The sequence below is a fragment of the Palaemon carinicauda genome, chromosome 11, assembly GCF_036898095.1.
Source record: "Palaemon carinicauda isolate YSFRI2023 chromosome 11, ASM3689809v2, whole genome shotgun sequence".
Lineage (NCBI taxonomy): Eukaryota > Metazoa > Arthropoda > Malacostraca > Decapoda > Palaemonidae > Palaemon > Palaemon carinicauda.
The window spans coordinates 114,955,580-114,963,282 of record NC_090735.1 but is presented as its reverse complement, the minus strand read 5'-3'; the positions used below and the strand labels follow the sequence as shown (position 1 = coordinate 114,963,282).

Genomic DNA, 7,703 nt, shown 5'->3' with positions numbered 1-7,703 from the left:
AATAGGGAGGCAGATATAATTGCTGTTGCAGGTGTTGAGGTGCCAGTGATGAGAGATGAGAATGAGAGAGAGATATTATAAGAGAGAAAGTGGGGAGAGCACTAGATGAAACGAGAGTAGGAAAAGTACTTGGTATGGATGGTGTAAGAACTGAGATGTTAAAGGAAGGGTGTGTGAATGTACTTGAATAGCTGGTGAGATTGTTTGATATGTGTTTTATGTTGTCAATGGTACCAGTAGCCTGGGTGTGCATGTATTGTACCACTTTAAAAGGGCAAGGGAGATGTGCACGAGTGTTGTAATTCAAGTGCTATTAGTTTGTTGAGTGTGGTTGGAAAAGTGCATGGTAGAGTACTAATTAATAGAATTAAGTGAAAAACAAAGACTGCAATCTTAGAAGTACAGGGTTGTTTTAGAAGAGGTATGGGATTTATGAATCAGATTTTTACAGTTAGGCAGATATGTGAGAAATATTTAGCAAAAGGTAAGGAGGTGTATGTTGCGTTTATGGATCTGGAGAAAGCGTATAATAAGAGTTGATAGGGAAGCTATGTGGAATGTGATGAGGTTATATAGAATTGGTGAAAGGTTGTTACAAGCAGTGAAGAGTTTCTGCAAAGGTAGTAAAACGTGTGTTAGAATATAAAATGAAGTGAGCGAGTAGTTTCCAGTGAGAGTGGGGCTGAGAGAGGGACCTGTGATGTCGCCATGGTTGTTCAACTTACTTGTTGATGGAGTGTTGAGAGAGGTGAATGCTCAAGGGCTTGGTCAAGGATTGAAACTGATAGACGAGAGTAGTCATGAATGGGAGGTGAATCAGTTGTTTTTTGCGGATGATACTGTACTGGTTGCAGACTCGGAAGTGAAGCTTAGTCAATTAGTGACAGAGTTTGGAAGGGTATGTGAGAGAAGGAAGTTGAGAGATAATGTGGGTAAGAGTAAGGTTATGAGATGCACGAGAAGGGAGGGTGGTGCGAGGTTGAATGTCATGTTGAATGGAGAATTACTTGAAGAAGTAGATCAGTTTAAGTAGTTGGGGTCTGTTGTTGCAGCAAATGGTGGTGTGGAAGTAGATGTACAGTACAGTACATCAGAGAGTGAATGAATGATTTAAAGTGTTGGGGACAGTGAAGGGAACTCTGTATGAGAAAGTGATTGAACCTATTGTGATGTATGGATCACAGTTGTTGGGAATGAAAATGACGGAGAGACTGAAATTAAATGTTTTTGAGATGAAGTGTTTGAGGAGTATGGCTGGTGTATCTTGATTAGATAGGGTTAGGAATGAAATAGTGAGGGCGAGAACAGGTGTACGAAATGATTTAGTAGCTAGAGTGAATATGGATGTGTTGAGGTGGTTTGGACATGTTGAGAGAATGGAAAGTGGCTGTCTGCTAAAGAGTTGATGGGAGAAGTACAAGAGGAAGGCCAAGGTTTTGGTGGATGGATGGAGTCAAGAAAGCTCTGGGTAATAGGAGGATAGATGAGAGAGAGGTAAGAGAGCGTCCTAGAATTAGGAATGAATGGTAAGCAATTATGACACAGTTCCAGTAGGCCCTGCTGCTTTCTCCGGTCGCCTTGGTGACAGAGGAGGTAACAGCAGCAAGGGATTCAGCGTATGAAACTTTATCTGTGGTGGATAACGAGGGAGGGCGGGCTGTGACACCATAGCAGTTCCAGCCAAACTCAGCTGAATCACTCATCAGGCTGGGAGGAGCGGAGAGAGGAAAGGTCCTCTTTTGTTCATTTGTTTGATGTTGGCTAACTCCAAAAATTAGGGGAGGTCCCTTGGTAAATATATATATATATATATATATATATATATATATATATATATATATATATATAAATATGTGTGTATATACATATATATATATATATATATATATATATATATATATATATATATATATATATATATATATATAAATATGTGTGTATATATACATATATATATATATATATATATATATATATATATATATATATATATATATATATATATAAATATGTGTGTATATATATATATATATATATATATATATATATATATATATATATATATATATATATACTGTATATATATGTGTGTGTATACATATATATATATATATATATATATATATATATATATATATATATATATATATATATATATATATATATATATATATATATATGTATGTATGTACAGTATGTATGTATGTATGTTCACCATATTCCTTTTCCTCTTATATGACAGGTGTTACCCTTCCAGTTTTTAGCAAATATTCATGGGATGGTGCTGCCAAACTTAAGCACTACCCATGAATATGTAATGGTCATATAGTGTTAACAGAATTTAGCTTTTGTTGCTGGTCACCTATTCGAGTTTATGTTAAAGAGTTATGAATTTCGGCCATATTGTTCACTACTGAGGCCTGTGGGGTCATTCAGTACCAAAGAGCAACTGGGAGTAATCTCAACAATAGCACTATGAAGTAAAAATTAGCAGAGGTTGGACAGCTAGAGGGAATAAAGGAAGTGGGAACAGAGGTTAAGCAGGATAAAAAGCAAGCGCAACTAGGACCCAATGGAAACCAACTGTTCATTCCCTTCACAAAACAATCATTAAGTATAACAATAAGTTACTCCCATAAGCATGCAGTAGGCCTATACAGAATAGTTATGTATTATTTACGGTATATCACATGTGTTCTTGTTTACAGTGGAAATAAGGATAGTTATATATGATAGTCCCTTGTTTCACACATACAAATAGAGCACACATACAGTGTATTTTTTTTCCTGGACGTGGTATGCTATTTGGCAAAACATAAACCCATAAATTTAGTCTAATAACAACTCAAACTCCCATATCACCACAATATTAATTCTAATTTTTGGCATAACATAAGCACTTGCATTATCATGTGTCAGAGTTTACTACCACAAAGCTAAGATGCAGATTTAGTGAAGAGTTTTTATATAGATAGAGAAGGGCTAATATAATTCCTTTTTGGGAGAAATGGATACGTACACATGGTCCGAGAGACCCTACAGCTTTACATACAAACTTTATAGTAGAGATTCAAAAGTATCATTTTTGGTTATGACAAAGGATGAAATGGAGACTCTTAGCTTTGTCAGAATGCTCATTATAATGTAGATAAATGGAACACCACAGCTCATAAGCGAGATGTTATGAACAGAAGGCCATAACTCCCTGATTTTTTCTCTAGAAGTATTATTATAGTATTATTATTACTACTACTAGCTAAGCTATATCCCTTGTTGAAAAGCCAGGATGCTGTAAGTCCAATGGTTGTAACAGAGAAAATAGCTGTGAGGAAAGGAAATAAAGAAACAGATAGAAGTGTGACTGAGTGTACCCTCGAGCAAGAGAACTAAGACAATGGGAGACCATGGTACAGAGGCAATGGCACTACCCAAGAATAGAGAACAATAGTTTGATTTTGGAGTGTCCTCCAAGAAGTGCTGCTTACCTAGCTAAAGTAGCCACTGAAAAATTATAGTGCAGTAGTTAACCCCTTGAATGAAGAGGAATTGTTCAATTATCTTAGTATTGTTAGGTGTATGAGGTAAGAGTTGATTGTGTAAAGAATAGGTCAGACTATTCTGTGTATGTGAAGGCAAAGGAAAAATGTTATTTTCCTTAGTAAAATAAATTTTTGAATGTACTTACCCGGTGATCATGTAGCTGCAGCTCTGCTGCCCGACAGAAAAAACCTACGGGCGGGATACGCCAGCGATCGCTATACAGGTGGGGGTGTACAACAACAGCGCCATCTGTCGAGTAGGTACTCCAGTACTTCTTGTCAACAAAGAACCAATTTTCTCCTCGGTCCACTGGGTCTCTATGGGGAGGAAGGGAGGGTCCTTTAATTCATGATCACCGGGTAAGTATATTCAAAAAATTATTTTACTAAGGAAAATAACATTTTTCAATATTAATCTTACTAGGTGATCATGTAGCTGATTCACACCCAGGGGGTGGGTGGAGACCAGCATACATGTTAACATTAGAAGCTAAGTATCCCGTATTTCATTTTAGCATTTATTCAAAATAACAAACATAAAATTAATAAGTACCTGGTAAGGAAGTCGTCTTGAACCATTACTCTGCCTTTTTAAGTACGTCTTCCTTACTGAGCCTCGCGATCCTCTTAGGATGCTGAGCGACTACTAGGTGCTGAAGTATGATGGGCTGCAACCCATACTAAAGGACCTCATCACAACCTCTAATCTAGGCGCTTCTCAAGAAAGAATTTGACCACCCGCCAAATCAACCAGGATGCGAAAGGCTTCTTAGCCTTCCGTACAACCCAAAAACAACAATAAAAAGCATTTCAAGAGAAAGATTAAAAAAGGTTATGGGATTATGGGAATGTAGTGGTTGAGCCCTCACCTACTACTGCACTCGCTGCTACGAATGGTCCCAGGGTGTAGCAGTTCTCGTAAAGAGACTGGACATCTTTAAGGTAAAATGATGCGAACACTGACTTGCTTCTCCAATAGGTTGCATCCATTACACTCTGCAGAGATCTGTTTTGTTTGAAGGCCACTGAAGTAGCGACAGCTCTAACTTCATGTGTCCTTACCTTCAGCAAAGCATGGTCTTCCTCATTCAGATGAGAATGGGCTTCTCTAATCAAAAGTCTGATGTAATAAGAAACTGCGTTCTTCGACATCGGTAAAGCAGGTTTCTTAATAGAACACCATAAAGCTTCTGATTGTCCTCGTAATGGCTTCGTACGTCTTAAATAGTACTTAAGAGCTCTTACTTAGCAGAGTACTCTCTCTTGTTCGTTTCCAACCAAACTGGACAGACTTGGAATCTCGAACGATTTGGGCCAAGGACGAGAAGGGAGTTCGTTTTTAGCTAAAAAACCAAGCTGTAAGGAACATGTAGCCCTTTCAGATGTAAATCCTATGTTCCTGCTGAAGGCGTGTATCTCACTGACTCTTTTAGCTGTTGCTAAGCAAACGAGGAAAAGAGTCTTCAAAGTGAGATCTTTAAAAGAGGCTGATTGAAGCGGTTCGAACCTTGCTGACATCAGGAACCTTAAAACCACGTCTAAGTTCCAACCTGGTGTGGCTAACCGACGCTCCTTTGAGGTCTCAAAAGACTTAAGGAGGTCCTGTAGATCTTTGTTGTTGGAAAGATCTAAGCCTCTGTGGCGGAAGACTGCTGCCAACATGCTTCTGTAACCTTTGATCGTAGGAGCTGATAGGGATCTTACCTTCCTTAGGTGTAAAAGGAAGTCAGCTATCTGCGTTACAGAGGTACTGGTTGAGGATACTGAATTCGCCTTGCACCAGCTTCGGAAGACTTCCCATTTTGACTGGTAGACCTTGAGAGTGGATGTCCTCCTTGCTCTGGCAATCGCTCTGGCTGCCTCCTTCGAAAAGCCTCTAGCTCTTGAGAGTCTTTCGATAGTCTGAAGGCAGTCAGACGAAGAGCGTGGAGGCTTGGGTGTACCTTCTTTACGTGCGGCTGACGCAGAAGGTCCACTCTTAGAGGAAGAGTCCTGGGAATGTCTACTAGCCATTGCAGTACCTCGGTGAACCATTCTCTCGCGGGCCAGAGGGGAGCAACCAACGTCAACCTTGTCCCTTCGTGAGAGGCGAACTTCTGCAGTACCTTGTTGACAATCTTGAACGGCGGGAACGCATAAAGGTCTAGATGGGACCAATCCAGAAGAAAGGCATCTACGTGAACTGCTGCTGGGTCCGGAATCGGTGAGCAATAATTTGGGAGCCTCTTGGTCATCGAGGTAGCGAACAGATCTATGGTGGGCTGACCCCACAGGGTCCATAGTCTGTTGCAAACATTCTTGTGAAGGGTCCATTCTGTAGGGATGATCTGATCCTTCCGGCTGGGGCGGTCTGCCATGACATTCATGTCGCCTTGAATGAACCTCGTTACAAGCGATATATTTCGATCTCTTGACCAGGTGAGGAGGTCCCTTGCGATCTCGAACAACGTCATCGAATGAGTCCCTCCTTGCTTGGAGATGTACGCCAAGGCTGTAGTGTTGTCGGAGTTCACCTCCACCACCTTGCCTAGAAGGAGGGACTTGAAGCTTCTCAAGGCCAGATGAACTGCCAGTAGCTCCTTGCAGTTGATGTGTAGTGCTCTTTGATCCGGATTCCACGTGCCCGAGCATTCCCGACCGTCCAGTGTCGCACCCCAGCCCGTGTCCGATGCGTCCGAGAAGAGAAGATGGTCGGGGGTCTGAACAGCCAGTGGTAGACCTTCCCTGAGAAGAATGTTGTTCTTCCACCAAGTCAGTGCAGACTTCATCTTCTCGGATATAGGAACTGAGACCGCTTCTAGCGTCATGTCCTTTCTCCAGTGAGCAGCTAGGTGATACTGAAGGGGTCGGAGGTGGAGTCTCCCTAACGCGATGAACTGGTCCAGCGATGAAAGCGTCCCTATTAGACTCATCCACTGTCTGACTGAACATCGGTTCCTTTTCAGCATGCTCTGGATGCATTCTTGGGCTTGACTGATTCTGGGGGCCGACGGAAAAGCCCGAAAAGCTTGACTCTGAATCTCCATACCTAGATAGACTATAGTTTGGGATGGGACGAGTTGGGACTTTTCTATATTGACCAGGAGACCCAATTCCTTGGTCAGATCCATAGTCCATTTGAGATTCTCCAGACTGCGACGACTTGACGCAGCTCTTAAAAGCCAGTCGTCCAAATAGAGGGAGGCTCTGATGTCTGCTAAATGCAGGAATTTGGCAATATTCCTCATCAGTTTGGTAAACACTAGAGGTGCCGTGCTTAGGCCAAAGCACAGGGCTTGGAACTGGTAAACCACCTTCCCAAAGACGAACCTTAGGAAAGGTTGGGAATCTGGGTGGATGGGGACGTGAAAGTACGCGTCCTTTAGGTCTAACGAGACCATCCAGTCTTCCTTCCTGACCGATGCTAGCACCGACTTCGTCGACTCCATGGTGAACGTCTGCTTGGTGACAAAGACATTTAGAGCACTGACGTCCAGCACCGGTCTCCACCCTCCTGTCTTCTTCGCTACTAAGAAGAGACGGTTGTAGAAGCCCGGGGATTGATGGTCCCGGACTATGACTACCGCTCCCTTTTGTAGCAAGAGAGACACCTCTTGCTGTAAAGCTAGCCTCTTGTCCTCCTCTCTGTACCTGGGAGAGAGGTCGATGGGAGTTGTTGCTAGAGGGGGCTTGCGCAAGAATGGAATCCTGTACCCCTCTCTGAGTAACTTCACAGACTGTGCGTCTGCACCCCTGTTCTCCCAGGCCTGCCAGTAGTTCTTGAGCCTGGCTCCCACTGCTGTCTGGAGAAGATGGCAGTCAGACTCTGCCTTTTGAGGACTTGGAACCCTTCTTCTTTTTGCCACGTTGACTATCGGCACGGGTACCTCCTCTGCTGGAGGTTCTGCCACGAAAGGGCGGAATGAACCTAGACGCTGGTGTGTCCATCCTAGGTCTAGGCACGGAAGGTAAAGCTGTGACTTTACGTGCGGATGACGCCACCAGGTCATGGGTGTCTTTCTGGATCAACGAGGCGGCAATCCCCTTGATCAGCTCTTCAGGAAAGAGACACTTGGATAGCGGAGCAAACATCAGCTCTGACTTCTGACATGGTGTGACCCCGCCGACAAGAAGGAGCAAAGGTGATCTCGCTTCTTAGGAACTCCAGACACGAAAGAAGCCGCA

At 42.6% G+C, this 7,703-nt stretch overlaps 1 protein-coding gene across 1 annotated transcript in view; it reads left to right on the top strand.

The window, feature by feature from the left end:
- LOC137650132 (aminopeptidase N-like) overlaps window positions 1-7,703 on the top strand; it is a 67,513-nt gene that overhangs the window by 45,287 nt on the left and 14,523 nt on the right. The gene's annotated exons all lie outside the window — the stretch shown is intronic.